The sequence below is a fragment of the Ochotona curzoniae genome, unplaced genomic scaffold, assembly GCF_017591425.1.
Source record: "Ochotona curzoniae isolate NIBS_2020 unplaced genomic scaffold, NIBS_Ocur_1.0 contig_3643, whole genome shotgun sequence".
Classification (NCBI taxonomy): domain Eukaryota; kingdom Metazoa; phylum Chordata; class Mammalia; order Lagomorpha; family Ochotonidae; genus Ochotona; species Ochotona curzoniae.
The window spans coordinates 1,685,227-1,703,147 of NW_024465933.1; positions in this window are offsets into that span (position 1 = coordinate 1,685,227).

Here is a 17,921-nt window from a genome sequence, read left to right on the forward strand (position 1 = left end):
ACCCTGTTCTTTTATGTTGAGTTACAACTTATGTGTAAAAAAGATGTTTACATTTCAAGTACTCCATTTAATGATTACATATCTGTAAATATACACTAAATCCTCATCCAGTTCAAGAAATGTGACCAGGCCCGAGTTGTGGTGTAGCCAAGAGCTTTATTCCAGGTTCCCACATGGGTGCAGGGTCCCAAGAGTTTGAGACATTCTCCACTGTTTTCCCAGTTGGCAAACAAGGAGCTGAATTGGAAGTGGGTTAGCTGGGACATAAGCTGGTGTTTATATGGGATGCTGGCGCTTGCAAGTAGAGGATTAGCCTATTGAATCACTGCACCGGCCCTGTTCCTGAACTTCATGTAAGTGGAATTATACACTGCCTGCTCTTTCACATCTCACCTTCCCTCAACATAGTAACTGCAAGAGTCATCTGTAGGGTTACATGCCTCAATGATCTGTTCTTTCCTATTGCTAAATTATATTCCATGTATGACTATATCATACCATCCTTTCCTAAGTTACGATATCTCAAATTGGAAAAATAAGTTCTTTCTACTTTGTTTCTAGTTGTACCACATATACATGTTTACTTAAGTAACACATTCTTTGATATTTTTGGCTTATAAACTTTGAAAAATATATGCCATTTTATATAAATTTGATTATTCTGTGATTTTCATTTTTCACTCTGTGTTGGGTTTGTGAGTCACTTGTTTTCAAAATAACCTGTTAATTCATGTTCAGTGCCATGCATCATTCTGTATATATAAAAATGTCACAATGCATGTGTGGACTCCCTTGTGATGGACCTGATCAAGTCATTTGCAACCTGGATATTTGCAGTGTTTGGGGAAAAATAACCATGTGCAAGGGCTGCCAAAGGTGGAAGGGACTGAGAGACTGAAGACAGAAGTAAAGATTGCATAGCAAGTGGTTTATTGTGGAGACTTACTGACAAGAGTGACCTTGTGGCAGGACGATGATCCTTGTGGCCTCAGTTCATAATACCAGGATTATATGTTAAATTAGACAAAGCAGTTCTGCTGCTCACTTAAGTGCATCTGGACTTTCTCAAGAAACATACTATTTAAGGACATAGATAAGGGACATTCCAAGGGCAAAGCTGGCAAGACAAGCCTAACCCAGAGTTATCTATAGAGCTAGTTGGTTGCTATGCCCAAAGGGGCTGTGGTCAAATCAAACTGAAGCCCTACACATAAACTTTCTTGTCTCAGATACTTTTAAATTGTTAACATTATTTTCCATGATACAGTTTGTTTTAAGTGTATGATACCCCTCCACCTCTCTTTTCTCCATCCTTATTTCCCTAAACAATCCCCCATATTATTGCAATTATATAGTCCTTCAGTAACAGTCACAAGTGTTCAATGGAATTATAGGTATAGGCAAAGATAGAAAATAGAGTATCCTATTATCAAGACATATTTAACAGTTTCATTGGGAGTGCTCTTTTCATATGGAGCAGAGAAGCATATCACAATGTATCTTCAATTTCTTTTTTTAAATTAAATTCTTTCATTTTAGTAATCTTTATATAGCTGATTAGGGCACAAAAGGTCAAGGGCTACAGGAAAGTGGGAAAGACCATTGTTTCCACATTAATATTATTTTTTTTTTCTGTATCAGGGTAAGGGGAAAGACAAAGGGAAAAGCCCCACCCAGCCTCCCACCCATCCCAGGTCCCCGAAGTGAGGGACGCTCCCAGGGTCCTGCTCAAGCAGTTTTGAATTACTGCTAATCTCGCCATTCCAAGCATGATGAAATCTCCTCAGAATCCACTGGCTGACATAGTCTCTTCATGGTTGGGGTTCTGAGATCAGCAGTTCAGTTAGAGGGATCTCCAAAAAAACTTTGTCTGAGGTGATCCCAGACCTGATTCCTTCGTGTGTTTGCCAGTACAGGGCCTGACACAGTAACTCACCCCAATCAGCTTATGCACATAAACTGGTCGTTGCAATTGCTGGGTCAGTTCTGTTTCTAGCCCTGTCTTCCGTACTAACCAATGGGTGTTGCAGTCCAGCCTGATCTTGCCTACTTCATACTCAGCCTCCACTCAAATCGGTGGGAGCTACAGCCTAGTTGCGGCAACTCCCCGTAACCCCCACCAGGCCTGCTCCCTACCTGGGTATCCATGCTTGCCACTATGTACCGCCTGCTTGTTCAGTGTTTCCCACATTCCACTGAGCTCTCATACATGTCAATGGGGATTGAAGCCTAGTACAACCCAACTTGCCCCACCATTCAGCCCACATACATACTGGCAGATGCTGTTCTGTCTAGCCACTTCTGCCCCAATTCTGGTTTTCATGCTCTCTATTGGGAGTGGTAACCCAAGAGGGAGGTGTCCACTATTTCCCTCCTAGGCCACTCTCACTCCTGGATTATGCACTCTTCAAGTGGTTCTGTGGTTTAACTTAACAGAATTTAGCCCCAGTGCCAGCCTTTGTCAACTGATGCTGTGGCAAAGCCCAACCAACCCTCACCCACTCTAATTTTTGCTTGCACCAGTAGGAACAATCAGCCCAACCTGGCTTTCCCCTGACCTAGTTTACATGAAGCCCACAGGTGTTGTAGCCCTGCCTGGTCTGGTCTGCCGCATCCCAGCTCATGCTCTCCAGTGGGAATGGCTGGCCAGCAGCAGAGCCCTCCCCATTCCCCTTGCCAGCTTTGCTCCCTCCTTCCGTGGTTCTCACATGTGCTGGTTAGGCGCTGCGGCCCAGTCTGGCATGGTTGCCTCACCTCAGCTTTTGCCAGTGGGTGTTGTAACCTGGTCCGGCCAGCCCACCCCCAATTCCAGCTGACACTGGTGAGGGTTATAGCCTAGACCAGCCCAGAAGGCATCCAATCCCAGTCATAATATGCACTGGTATGTGTTGCAGCTGAACCTGGCCTGACCCACACTCTGTTCTGGTGTTTGGATTAGCCAATGGCTGATGTGAACTGGTCCAGCCTGGTCTGCCCCCAACTTATGGCAAATGTATGCCACTGGGTACCTTTCCCTGGCCTGGTCTGGGCTGCTCTCTATTGTGGTTCTTGCACTCACCTGCAGGGACTGTGTCCTGCCAGAGGAGTTTCCCAAGTTCCTCCATCAGAACCTCTCCCATTGCCAGATCTCATGCATGCTAGTGGGTCCATGAGCCAGCCCTACTTAGTCCACCTCCTGTCCTAGTAGGAACAGTGGCCTTTCCTGACTAGCCTTCAACCCATTCCAGTTCTTACTGTTAAATGTTTCAGCCCAGCCAAAGCTTGTCTATACCCAGACACGGCTCACACATGTCTCAATAGGGACAGAAACCTAGCCTATTCCGTCCTATATCTACCCTGGTCCTCCAGAGCGCCAGATGGTGCTGGAGTCTAGCTCAACCTGGTGCATCCAGTCCCAGTTCACACTTGTGCCAAGGGAGACTGCAGCCATGTCCAGACCAGAACACAACCCCCACTCCAGCCCCCGCACTCACAAGTGGGAATCCCAACCTAGTTAGGGTGTCTTCTTAGCTCCCTACTCGGGCCTGTTCCCAACCATAGATCACGTGCATGCCAGTGGTTGCTCTGACCCAGCCTGGAATAGCCCCTCACTTCTCTTGACCTTTGCCTTTGGTGCTGTGGCCTAGTATCCCTGACTCATGTAGACCAGTCAGTTAAGAGCCTATTTCAGCATGACCTGTGCTCCATTCTGAATTCTGTTCTTCCTTGTGAGTTGAGTTTTGCTTGGCCCTGCCTAGTCTGCCCTCTTCCAGTTGCAGCTCAGCCCACCCCACATCTTGTTTTAGGATGCGTATTTGGGTGCTGCTGCCTTGACCTGCCCAGACTGCTATCAGTTCCTCTACCTATAAGTGATGACAGGTTCCATGGTCACACCTAGCCCAGTCCATCAAGCTAACCAGTGGGACTTGTACTTCCACAGGCTCACACTTCCCCCACAGGATCTACCCCCACATCTGGTTCTCTAGCATGTTGGTGTGTGTCCTGACCCTGCCAAGTGTGACCCATCCCCTGTTCTGCCACTGAGTCAGGTGCTGGTACCTAGCCCTGCCAGACAATCCTTTTTTTTAAAAGGATGTGTTTATTTTTATTGGAAAATCAGATTTACAGAGAGAAGGAGAGACAGAGAATAAGATCTTCTGTCCACTGGTTCACTCCCCAAATGGTCTCAGTGGCTAGAGCTGAGTAGATCTGAAGCCAGGAGCTTCCTCCAGGTTTCCCACATAGGTGCAGGGTCTCAAGGTTTGGATCATCCTCAAATGTTTTTCCAGGCCAGAAGCGGGGAGCTGGATAGGAAGTGTGGCAGCCAGAACATGTACTGGTTCCTGTATATGATCCTGGCACCTACAAGGTGAGGATTTAGGCCACTAGGCTACCATGCCAAGCCCCTTCTCAGACATTTTTAACTTTGCAAATAAATTGAAAACTTTGTCAAAATAACTGAACTATTCTGTCTTCTTTAAACAACTTTCTAAAATGACAGTCTCTTTGAAGTCTGTTTTAGGATAAGCCTGAGGATTTAAAGCAGTCCTGGGTTAATTGCCATGCAGTATGTACAGTCTGGTGTTGATTCTTTGAGAAAATCTCTGGCACCCATATCTCTAAAGGAGCTTTGACCTCCCTATTTATTATTGCCCCTAAACCTAAAGAAATCTTCAACAAAAAGAGAAACACAAAATGCCACACAAGGACCCTAGACTTTTAGTTGATGCTAAGCTTAGTCTATTGAATGATTAGTCCCAGGGCACAGTGATGGCCAGCTGAGAAAGATATTAACAAATGTAATCTACTCTGATCTTAGAAGTTTATGTATCATCAGAATCCTCTTGTTCAATGCAATACTTTTGCCTTCATGTTTTACAAAATAATCAAGCTAATCTCTGATGAATTATTGACCAAAAATAATAACAAGAGAGATGCTGACTCCAGGCTGTTCAATGTTTCCTCAGAAGCAGGTGCTCATTTGGCTAAGAGATTTCATGTAGTTGATCTCATTCTTCCACACAAAAGCATTGGGCAGCCACTGTCATTATCAGTCCCGTGTTTGGATGAATCAGAAGTAATGTACCCAAGTCCTACAGCTGGTGTTAGCGTCACAGAGTTGAAAAGCAGCTTGTGTTGAGGCAGACCAAACTACTATTGTTCCCCGAGGCCCTTGCCCATCCAACTGCCATGGTCTATGGGCACTGTTGATGTTCCAAGCACAGTGATTAGAGACGAAAAAAGATTGTGTTCATGGAACACTTGGCCTGTCTTTGCAGTAAAAGGTCTATGCTCAAACATTGTTGTTGAACAGCGCAGTGCAGGACAGAGAAGGAATATAATTTGTTACGCAGAATGTGTGGAGCTAAAAGCACTAGCTCTACTGACTGTTAGGAGTTTCCAAAGGTATTACTGCATTTAATGCCCACACTAGCCCTGTGAGATTAAGCAGGACATCCCCACGGCTGAGAAACAGAAGCTCAAAGTGACTTGTTTCACATATTTTGGAGATAGGCCTAGGACCCCAGGCTCTCAACTCTGAGTCCTTCCCATTAACCTCAAGGCCAGAGAGACCTTTAGAATATGGATGGAATTCTTTAAGAGATTTTGAATCATTTCTTTAAGCTCCATGTTTGAGGCATGTTCATCAGTTAGAAATAATATTTTATTGAGTCCTTCTTACAAACCTGCATTTTGTTGAGGGTTAGTTGATGATCTGAAATAGGCCCAGGAAAGGAAGGTAAGAGACTCAAAAAAGATACTTCTATTTCTTTTTATTTATTTTTATTTGAAAGGCAAATGGAGAGACAGAGAAACACAAAGAGAGTTACAATCTGCTAGTTCCCTCCCCCAAAATGCTTGCAACAGCCACACCAAGACAGGGAGCCTGGAGCTTCTCCTAGATCTCTGACATGGGTGCCAGGAAGCGTCCTCCCTCCCAGGGTATGCAATAACAGGAAAATGGAGTAGGGAACTGCAGTGAGGTATGGAATCCTGGCACTCCAACGTGGAATATAAGCATCCTAATTGCTAGACGTAATGCCTCCTGTCCTAACCTCATGCCTCCTGTCCTAAGATACGTTCTATGTGTAATATTTTGTAGCCTGCTCATGAGTTTACATTTTTCTTCCCCCCAAAAAGCTGTTGCCTTTCTACTTTCTGCTAAGAACACATAACAACACGCAAAGCATTTCTCTTTCTCCTGTATCTGCAGATAGGGGAAAAGGGAAGAAGGCCACTCCTTGTTGCCAAACTACATCAGCACTCAGGGACAGGACAAAGTCATTTGATGTCATCTGCAGTGGCCTGGTCTTGAAAGCCTCAGGAGTCATTCCACACCTTTTTCAATGGCCCCCACTCCTACACATCCCCAAACCCTCTTCCCTGGGGGAACCCACAGGCCTCCTTTCCTGTGCAGGACGCAGGTCATCTTATGTCAGTGCCTTCTGGATTTGACCTGACAACATTAGCAGCATTGGCCTTGGAGTCTACTTTTCCACATATCTTTAAGGAAAAAAAAATTAGAATAGGCAATTATGCTGGCACACTAGTATAGCTAACACAATTTTGGTGTTAACCAGGTGCAAAATTGCCACCAGCTATCGACTGTTTTTCTGCCAGTAGTGTTAAAACTTGCCTGGTACAAGAAAACCTAGGCAGTTGTCTACAGCTAAGGTAAAGTAACTTCTTGCTAAACCCTTGCTCCAAATAGAAAAGCAGGCACTGAAATTCTGTAGCATATGGCCTCATCCTCTGCCACAGCTGATTGGGAGCAGGATGGGCACAGGATTCAAGCTGGGTCAATTACATTTTTTTTCTCTAGGACTTTGTCACTGAGCTAAGAGAGATCAACTCTCTTCAGATAACTGGAGTCAAATCTTGTTAAAAAAAAAAGATTTCATTTGTCTATTTGAAACACAGAATTACAGAAAGAGAGGAGGGGGGAGAGAGAGAGAGAGAGAGAGAGAGAGAGAGAGAGAGGTTTTCCATCTTTTGGTTCATTCACCAAATGGCTGCAATGACGAGGGCTAGGCTGAGCCAAGGCCATGAGCCAAGAGCTTCTTCTGGGTCTCCTACTTGAGAGCAATGGCCTAAGGACCTGGACCACTGTCTTGGTACTCTCTCAGGCACATCGGCTGTGGGCTGGTCAGAAATGGAATAGCTGGGACTTGCTGCAAATGGCAGCTTAATTTCTTCTGCCACAGTGCTGCTCCCAGCTGCAATATCAAACTCCGGAGCAATGAAATAGGCAGCAGAGAAGTGGTGAAACCACTGTGTAGGCAAAGAATGAAGGAAATGTGCTGGATACACTGGTCAGGGAAAGAGAAAACACAGTTACCACAGCAGAAAATTTCATACTAGAAATCAGCTGAGAAGTGTCAGAGAACTGCAGAGACAGAAAGGGAACTCTGAAATGGTGCAAAGACAGTAATTTACGAAGCAGTCAACAATCTCAATGCTGGGGGACAAACGGAACTTAAAAGAACCCAGAAGTTTGGAAGAGGGGTGCACGGAACTGAACCTCAGAGCCCTGATACAACAGTGCTGTCTAGCTGGTGTTGGTGCCATTGGAACTCATGAGAGGTTTCCAAGGGATGAACTTCAAGGATTGCTGGAGCCGGCATCTCTAAAACAGGGTGGGAACTCTCTCTTGCCAAGGGCCACTGGTATATTCATGACATCATTTAGGGCCATAAAAAACTCCCAAGTTAAAAAGTAGCTTGCTCTGGATTTACTGAATTTAAAATCCCTCTTGTGGTTGTCTTGGAAGGGCCAGAGCAAATGATTTAGTGGGTGTTACACGGCCTAATACTGGATGTTCCCTACATATGTTCTGAATCATCTTGAGGTAGGTTATGGGTGTGCAGAACCAAGCTGAAAATTCAAATTCCATTGCTGTTGGAGCCAGATACCCCTGGGATAAATACCTGCTTCCAAATAATAAGGACAGCAAGCCAACTGGAAGGCACATGGCCCTCTGCCCTCCCTCAGGCTCACGGACATCTTCTAGCATTTTCTCTCCTTGTGGTAACCTTGAGATGGAATAGGTCACCAAAGCAAAAGTGTGGTATATAGAAATCCAGCGCAAGCACCACAATACAAAATAACACGGGCACATTTGGAGTTAACAGATAAAAGCTCACTGGTGAGGACGCACTGACTGGCATGTGGGTGTGATTTACTCCTCAGCCTTTTGTCAGGATTCTCAATAGTGTCTTTGTTGACATTTGGGTCCAGATTATCCTTCGTGTGGGGTCATCCTGTAAACCATAGGGTGTTTTAAAAAAACCTCCTCGGCTTCTACCCGCTTTGTGTCAATAGCACCTTCCCAGTTGTTACCACCAATAACATCCCCAAACATTGCCAATTATTCCCTGTTGGGAAAAAAAAACAATTTCTGCTGAGGGCCATTGGCTGATTTCTTGTTTTGGGTTCTGTGGGATGTCCCCGATATTTTTAAATAATCCTTATTCCCACTTACGCTATTTGTTTTATCCGGCAACCCAGGGAGTCTTAAAAAATGATCTTAACATTTGCTGAGATCTTAAAATACATTCCAGGTCTTGAATTAAGATCCATTTCTTTTTCTGCCTCTAGAGTCTTCCTGGACCACTGTAGGTGATGCCGACATTGGTTGACTAGCTTCCATAGGTGTCAGTGGCTGGTGTCTTAAACAATGAGAATTCTGTAGGTTGGAGTCTAAGATCCCAATGTTGGAAGACTTGCTTTTTTTATGAGGCCTCCAAGTTTATCTTGTAGATGGCCATCTTTTCTGTATCTTTTTATGGTCATCCCTGCATGTATTTTTTATGTCTTAATCTCTTTTTTATAAGGACAGAAATCATAGGGGATTGGAGCCTACCTTAATGACTTCATTTTAACTTAATCATCTTTTTTAAGATCCTATCTCAGGGTTGGGCATTGTGGCACATCCAGTTAAATAGCCACTGTAGAGTCCTGGTTCAAATCCTGTTTCCAGTCCAGCTTTCTGTTGATGCACTTGGGAAGCATCAAAAGATGCCCCCGTGACTTGGGTTCCTGCTACTTAAGTGGGAAACTGTTATGGAGTTTGGGGCTGCTGGCTTTGTCCTGGCGTGGCCCTGGCTGCTGTGGGCAGTTATGAAGTGAACCAGCAGATGGAACATCCTTCCTTTCGTCTGCATCTTCCTCTCTCTTCATCACTCCGCCTCTGAAGAACAAATTCACATTTAAGAGAAAAAGAAGGGCCCTATATGCAAATACAGTCACATCCTGGGGTGTTGGGGTTAGGACTTCGCTATGTGAATTTGGAAGGGTACATAATTCAGGCTGAAACGGTGTCCCGAAAGCTCCCGCAGGCTCGGTGGAGATGAGATTCATGTGTCTGTCAGTTACATCGGCTGTCTTTTTGGGTTCATGGAGTGCTTTGCTGTGTGGTGTGTGTGTGTGTGTGTGTGTGTGTGTGTGTGTGTGTGTGTGTGTGTAGACATCTTGTCCTTTCAAGAATTCCATATGCGCCCAGAAAACATTTCCTTTCTCAAAACTGGCGTAGTGGCAGGCACAGATCAGTAGGCTGTTACATAAAATTGTCATCACTTGAATATCACACCATATTAAAACAGGAATATTACTTTTAAAACATCCCAAGATTTCTTCCAGCTTTAAGTTTTCATGGCTCCCTGCTCTTTAAAACCAATTTTTACATGGTTAAACTGCACCTTGAAGTGTCTTTGAAAACCTTTATTATGGCTTCAATTTTCTTCAAGATGAGCCTGTACCAATTCTATCTAAAACTAGGCTTTAAAGACACTCAAAACTGATTTGCCCTGCTGGAAGCCCACAAGATTTTCAGTTTCTAATTGCTGATGAGGTAAACATAGGCCAAGACCAAGAAGGGAAAGAAAAATATCAACGCCGAAATAGACCGTGCAAAAATCTGTAAGGCCCAATCCATCGTCCAGTTAAAAATAGCCCTCTGCTTTGCCCGCTCTCCTAGCCCAGCACGAAAAGACGGAAGGGGGCTGAGGAATGTCATTAATTGAAAAAGAAACCCAAGTTTATGGAATAAATGTAAATAGATCCATTCTATGGAGTTCTTTTCTGAGACATGCTGGCTTCTGGCTTGGAGCCACAGCTTGCCTGGCCATAGAAAGATTCAGATCTGTAAGCGGAACAGTTGTAGTTTCTTCTAAAGCATGCACATTTCCAATTTGTAATATTTTTGTTCAACTGGAGCAGTCACCCATCATTTGCCCAATGAGCTGCCTCCATGCTCAGTTTTATTAATCATATTTCTGCTTTTGTTTGTGTTCTTTCAGCAAAGATGTGTTGGGTGCCTGTTTTGTGCCAATTTAGGACTTTGCAACATGGCACTGTAGTGAAATATTTTGGGCTCAGGTCAAGCCACAATGTGTAGGCAGGCAGTTCAGTCGTGGCTAAAAACAGATTCTGGGGCCAAACAGCTTAGGTTCCCACCAGGCTCCATGCCTCCCAGATTGGTGGCTTTAGGCAACTTTGTGCCTCATTTATAACACAAGGATCATGACTTTTACCCACATCATGGGTTGCTGTGATAATTAATTTAGCAGATTATATAAATTGCTTATTGCAGTTACTGGTACATAATAAGATCTACAAAGCAATTAGCTGCTATTATTATTATCTGAAATGAGATTTTTTTTTCAATTTTGTGGGATTTTCTGTTGCTTTTGTTCTGTTCTGGTGGGGCGGCTACCACCATCATAAGCAACTGCTTTGAGGGAAAGTTGCTGCGACAGAAACAAGCAAAAAAGGCACTGAGAATGCAGACTCAGAAACTGAATTGGAGCAGTCTTTCATTTTCTGAAACCAAAAAACGTCCCTTCACTCTTGGGGAAGGTGTGGAAAAGGATGTTCTCAGAGTCTAAAACACAGAAACCATTGTGCTTGGAGGGGATGAAGGAGAGAATCTAGAAGGTAAAACGCACATGGTAGACTTAGATGTAGAGACACTCAGGAATGGATCTCAGTTGTCTCAGTAAGTTTGTGCAGCCATAGCAGGATGCCACAGACCCGGGAAGCTAAGCAACACTCATTGATTTATCACAGTTCACCCAATACTATGTCAATTAATTCCATAATGTTGTATATTGATACTGAGGCCTTGTTGGGGCTTTTAACTGACCGGATCTTTACTCTGTTAGACCTATCTTCAGACCAGAGAAGGTCTCCCCAAGAGGCCACTGAACTTATCTGGACAATAAGACGCTGAACTTTATGCTAGGCATGTGTTTGCAAGGAATGAATCTCAACTGAACTTGAACTATGGTTATGCAACAAGGTGGAGGAATCCACCATGGGGGGAGGGGTATGGGAGGGGTGGGGGGATTCCCCAGCGCCTATAAAACTGTACTACATAATACAATGTAAGCAACAACAATAAAAAAAAAAAAAAAAGAGTTCAAGAGACTGTGAAGCCCACAATCTTATTCTAGGCTTGTAGATCCCATCTTCTCTCTGTATCCTCTCATGGCAGAAAGCAGAATGTAACTCCTTAACACAAATCCCTCCTAGGGGGACATCCCTCTTATGACCCTGTCACCTCCTGATCACTCTTCTTCATAAAACCTTGGGGATCAGACTTCATTGCACAGATTTAAAGTCTTGGTCAGTCTCTCTGGACTTTCTGTGGTTTAGGGAAGGGCTGGGATTGGGTCATATAAGGAGAAGAATAAATCTTACTGACAAGGACTAGCTTTAAAGACACAAAGAGATTGATTCCAAGAGCTTTTACATACAAGACTCTGAAAGTGTTTTGCTAGCAGCATTTGCAACAATTGCTATCTTTAATATAGTAGGTACTCAACAGAATTTTCAATGTATAGTTGGTAGGTACCAAAGTAGATGCTATGAATATACAAACAAGAAGGTCCAATCCCTGTTCTGCAGGAGTTGAGTGGGTTTTTTAAAAAGATTTATTTATTTATTTGAAAATGGCGTTGCAAAAAGAGGGAGAGACAGAGACATAGAGACCTTTCATCCATTGATTTACTCCCCAAATGACTCTAACTGCTGGACCTGAACTAGTTGGAAGCCAGGAGCCAGAAACTACATCTGGGCCTCCAACATTGGTTTCAGGGGCCCAGCGGCTTGAACCATCTTCTGCTGCCTTCCCAAGCACATTAGCAGGAACCTGAATCATAAGTGGGCCAGCGAGGACTTGAACTGGCATTCATATGGGATATTGCCACCAACAGGCAGTAGTTTAACCCACTGCTCCCAAGAGTTGAGTTCAATGGAGGTACATACATGCACATACAATTGTACAACAGCTTTATCCAATTTGGTAAAGATGTAACAGAAGTACAATGAAATCACAGCCCTCAAGCTTGATTACATAGCTTCAGAGAAGGGAAGATGTTGGCATTGACTTATGCCAATGCATTACAAGAAGGAGAAATGACATGTCCATGAGTGCAAAGGCACTTGAGGAGTGACAGAGCCAGACAGTACCCAACCTTGTGTGTGTTGCAACAAATGCAAGTCTGGGGACCAACAGAAGACAGATGCATCAGAAGGCTCTCCAAAGCAGGTTCATGACTGGTTAGGATTTAGAGCCTTCCCTAAATACACTTGTGTTTCAGACACAGTTCTTTCTAAGATGTGGGATTTCTCCACATCTTTGAAAGCAGGAAAGACAAAGGCTCTGGGATCTGAGGAGCCGGATATACTGCTTCATCACCCTCTTGCCTCTGTGATTGTCACTAAGTGACGGACTCTTTGGGCCTCTGAAACAGGGACCATGCATCTATTACTTGAGAACAAAAGACTATGAACTTACTTGCAACTTTGTCCTGATGCTCAGAATGACATGAGCAGTGGATCTGGAGAGTCACAGAGGAATAGTGGAAGGTTTAGTTTAGCACAGGAGACTCTGCTATGTCTGCTGTGCTTACTTAAACTGTTACAAAAAGCCACAGGCCCTAAGGCTGGCAAATGCAGAACAGACCAGAAAAACTGAAGGGAGACCACTGGGATCCTGAAATTAATATTTATTAAACTTCTACTTTGTAGCCAGCATGGTTAGGGAGGATGGAAAAATGTGAATCCACAAGACAGTGACTGTCCTTAAAGTTATGATTGTCCATGGCAGACAAACAAATGGGAACCAGCAATGAAAAGCAGTGGGATCTGAGTGTTCAGAGGACTTTGAGAATGCATATAACGAAGCACTCCAGCTCCCCTGCCTTGGGTGGATGCGCTGCGGGAGCCACACAGAGGTGATGGCATTGGGAATGGGTTTTGACACTTCTAAGAGAAGTGACATGGAGAAAGAAGCAGAGGACACCGTTTACAATCAAGAGCTCAGTTCTGTTTCCCTGGGGAATCTTGCTGCAAGGTGAAGCAGGAATCTGACAACACATGAGGTTTGAACATATTGTCTTGAAGAGATATCTCTGTGTTATTGCCATTTCCTTCTTTATTTTCTCAGTATATTTATATTTGTGTATGTGTGTGTAATATTTGTTTTCTAGTATTCATTCGGTGTGCATTTTTGCCAACAAGGAGTCCACTTTAATGAAGAATATCAGTCACTGCCTTCCATGAAGAAATCAAGAGGTCAGAGCCCAGCTCTTGCCTCCAGTTAGAAGATAGTTCAATATAATATAAATAACATAAACTACTGGGCGACACTGAGAAAGACTAGAATAAACATTTTGGGCGTGTAGCCAGTAACAACAGGATTTCAGGAAGTCCTCTCACCTCAGGGCCTGACCTCCCCAAACCCACACATCTGTCAGTCATCCTATGGAGGAAGGATGGACAAGGGGAGACATGAGGGAAGGGAGAATTTGGCAAGTGCAGTCAATGGGAAATTGAATTGACCCGGAGTCAGCCAGTTGGGAGTCAAACCCTGTCTTTGGCATTCGCCAATTCTGTGGCCCCAGAAAAACTGTTCCATTTCCCCCCTCTTTAGTATAATAGTGACAATAATCCACATCTAGGCCTTGCAAGATTGTGGAGATAACATCCCAAATCAAACATAACGCAGTATCTAGAAAATGCCACTGATAAAGCACATATTAACTGCTAGCATTTGTTCATTAAGGACACTCTCCAAACCACTTTCTTAGCAGTAGACTGAGAGAGAGACACAGAGAGATATATTAACCACTGGTTCATTGCAACAGCCAGGGTTGCGCTTGCCCAAAACCAGGATCCAAGAGCTTTCTTCTGGGTCTCTCCTGAAGGTTCAGGGGCATAAGCTTTGGGCTCAATTCCTCTGCTTTCCTGCTTTCCCTGGAACATGAGCAGTGAGCTGGATTAGCAGTGGAGCAACTGGAGCTGGATTTGGGACTCATGTGGAATATCATATCACAAGTAGCATCTCAACCTGCTGAACCACAGCACTGGCCCCTGATAATAACCGTTCTGACTATAGTGCAAGGATGCTTCATTGGGGTTTTGTTTGCATTTCCCTGATGGCTGCTAATATTGAGCATTTTTAAGTGTATTTGTTGATCATTTGTAGTTCTTCTAGGGGGTATGTGTATGTACCCTTTGCCCATGTCTTAACCCTTTGTCATGAATTTTTTTCCTTTATCTAGTATTTCTTTTTGAGCTTTTTGTTTGTTTATTCTATATTCTGACTATGAGTTCTTTGTTAGATGCATGATTTGCAAATTTTCTCCAATTTTGATAGTATCTTTTCATTCTAGTTATTCTTTTGTTGTGAAGATTCTTTCTTTGATCTAATTCCATTTGCCTATTCTTGCTTTTATTGGCTGTGCCTTGAGGATTTTAGCAAACAAACAAACAAACAAACCCAAGTTGTACATGCTGATATCTTGAAATGCTTCCCTAAGTTTTAATCTGGTAGTTTCAGAGCTCCAGGTCTTGAATATATTGTGAGTTGATGTTTGTATTGCACTAAAGACAGATGGCAGAAGTCAAATGGAATCTTTTGGATATGGACTTCGAGTTTTCCCAGCACAATTTAAAAGCTCCTTTTCAGCACATGCTTTTGGCACCACTGCAAATCTGAAGGTTGACTTCTGGGGTACCAGTTATATTCCTTTGGTTTATGCGCCTGTTTTGTGCCAAGACCAGCCTGGTTCAGTTGCAACATCTTTGTAGAATGTCTGGAAATCCGGTAACAGGATGTTTCTATCCTTCTTTTGCTTCTTTGTTTAGAATTACTTTGGCTCCTCAGGTTTTTTTGTGAATACAAATTTTAACAGTTTTTCTTTTTGGTTCTTTGAAGAATTTCATGGATAATTTAAAGGGGATTGTGTAAATTTCCATGGTTTATATGGACCATTCATTAAGTAATATTAATCCTTCTAATCCATGAGCATGAGGAATTTTCTAAGACCATGAGAATCATTGTATGATTTTAACCTCATTCTGTTGATGTGATCTATTACATTTATTGGTTTGCATATGTTGAACAACCCTGCATCCCTGGAGGGGTAAATATCACTTAGGATGAAAGATCAGTTTAATCTGTTATTAGATTCAATTTACTAGTGGTTTTTAAGGATTTTTCATCTTTGTGTTTTCTTTTTCTTAACCTCATTGATCTTTCATATTTTAAAAAATGTCTCCTTCATTTTAATCTCCTTTGATTTGTGTTGTATTTTTTATTAACTTTGGTTTTGAGATGCTCTTGTTTTTTATATGCATTTAACTTATTTGTTTAAATTATTTATTTAAGTTCTACTTTTGATAGGCTATAGACAGCTATTGCAATAAACTCCTTCATGTTGCTTTTTCTAGATACCACAATTTTTGGTATATTTCCATTTTCATTAGCTTCAAGGAATTTTTTAATTTCCCTTTTGATTTCTTCAAGAACTTATTGCTCATTCAGGAACTCTTTGTTCAGTGACAATGTATTTTTATAATTTCTACAATTTTTTGTTGTTGATTTCTAGTTTTATTTCAATGTGGTCAGAAGAAAAAGATTTTTCTAAATTTGTTACAAATGATTTTGTGGCCTACTACGTGATCTAGACTGGAAATATCTTCCTGTGTTAATTAAAATAATGTGTGTTCTGCAACGAAATGTTCTGTAGACGTGCAGTAAGTTCATTTGGTCTGTAGCAATGCTCAACTCTGATATTACTCTGTTGATTGTGTCTGGATGATCTGCACATCAATAAAAGTGACATCAGGAAGTTCCTCCCTGTTATTGTATTGGATTTTATTGCTCCATTTGAGGTACAGCAATATTTTCTTCACAAAATGGTGCATCAGTAACTATACATTTACAATTGTATTTTTTGTTGTTGAACTGGTCTTTAATCGTTATGTAGTGATTTTTGTTTGTCTCTTTCTCCAGTTTTTGTCTGAAAGTCTATTTTATCTGATATATGTATAGCTATTCCCACTTGCTTTTCATTTTCTGTCTGGATGGAATATCTTTTTATACCCATCTATTTTCAGCTTCTGTGTCTCTTTATTGGAGAAGTTTCTTGTAGGCAGAATATCATTTGGGTCTTGCTTTTTAATTTATCCAGCTGTATCTTTTAATTGGAGAACTTAGTCCAATTTTGTGCAAGGTAAGTATTGATAAGTGAAAACTCAGTGATGTTATTTTAAGTATTTTCTTGGGCTTCTTTGAATATCCTTTCTTCTTTTTCAAGTCGATTTTATCCATTCGCATGTTTTTATTATGGTTGTTTCTTTCCTTTGCTTCTAAATGCAGGACTCCCTTGACCTCTTTTATAACACTGTCTGGTGGTGATGAATTCCTTCACGTTTGTCTTGCAAAATCTTTATTTCTTAATTTATGAAAGGTAGCTTTTGCTGGATATGGTATTCTTGATTGGTAAGCTTTTTTTTTTTCACAATGTGCATCATTTCCTGTTTTGTACAGTTCCAATTGAATAATTTACTGTTGATCTAAAAAGTGCTTCATTAAGAGCAATCTAGCACACATCTTTTGCAAGCCTGGAATTGTTTCTTCATATTGGGCTCTTGAGAGTTGGACTACAATATGTCACGGTGAGACTCTCTACTGGTCATAACTCCAGGGTCCTGTGGACCACGTGTACTTGGAATGCATATTCATCTCTTGGTTGCTGAAGTTTTCATCTGTGCTGAAGTTTCTAAATTTGTGTTCCTTTGTACTCCAGAAGTTTCTTCAGTTTGAAAATTTACTCGATTAAAGATGTCTAAAAGTTCTAGGATCTGAATTCCTTCTTTTTTGCATTTAAAATTTTTTTTAAATTTTAGTTTTGATTATATTTACAAAGTTGATTGGGGTGGGAAAGGTCAAGGATCAGGGTAAAGTGGGTGAGACAATTGTTTAAACATTGCCTTTTTCTTTTTCCTGTATCTAGGGGAGAGAGATGCAAGGAGAGAAACCACGCCCAACCTCCCCACCACCTCAGTACCCGGGAATGGGGACCAGCCACCTAATGTCATCTCAGGATTCCATTGTGGAGCATCTTCTGAGGGGTCTGCTCAAGTGTGTTTGATAGTTTTGAGATGCTGTTGATATCACCACTCCAAGGGCGAGGAAATTCTTCCGAGGTCAATTGGCTGACATGGTCCACCTCAGAGTCTCCATTTATCCAAAAACTTTGCTGGGGTAGATGATCAATTTGTTCTGCCCTTCTTCTGCAAATCAATGGGTGTTGGGACCCAGTCCAGTCCTGCCCACCACATGCTTGGTCCTCACATATGCCAGGGTGAGCTGCAGCCCAATCAGAGCAACTGTCAGTTAACCCCACTGGACCAGCCACCAGCTATGGTTCCTATGCCTGCCAGCAAATGTGCAGCAATTCAGTCTGCTCCACATCCCATTCAGATCTCATATACATCATTGAGCATTGAAGCCTAACTCAACCCAACCTACTCCTCCCTCCAGCCCACACTCATGCGAGCGAATGCCACTGCTTGTCCAGCCAGGCCTACTCCCATACTCATCAGTGCAGTTACAGCCCATCAGCAAGGTGCCCACAGCCTTCCCACTG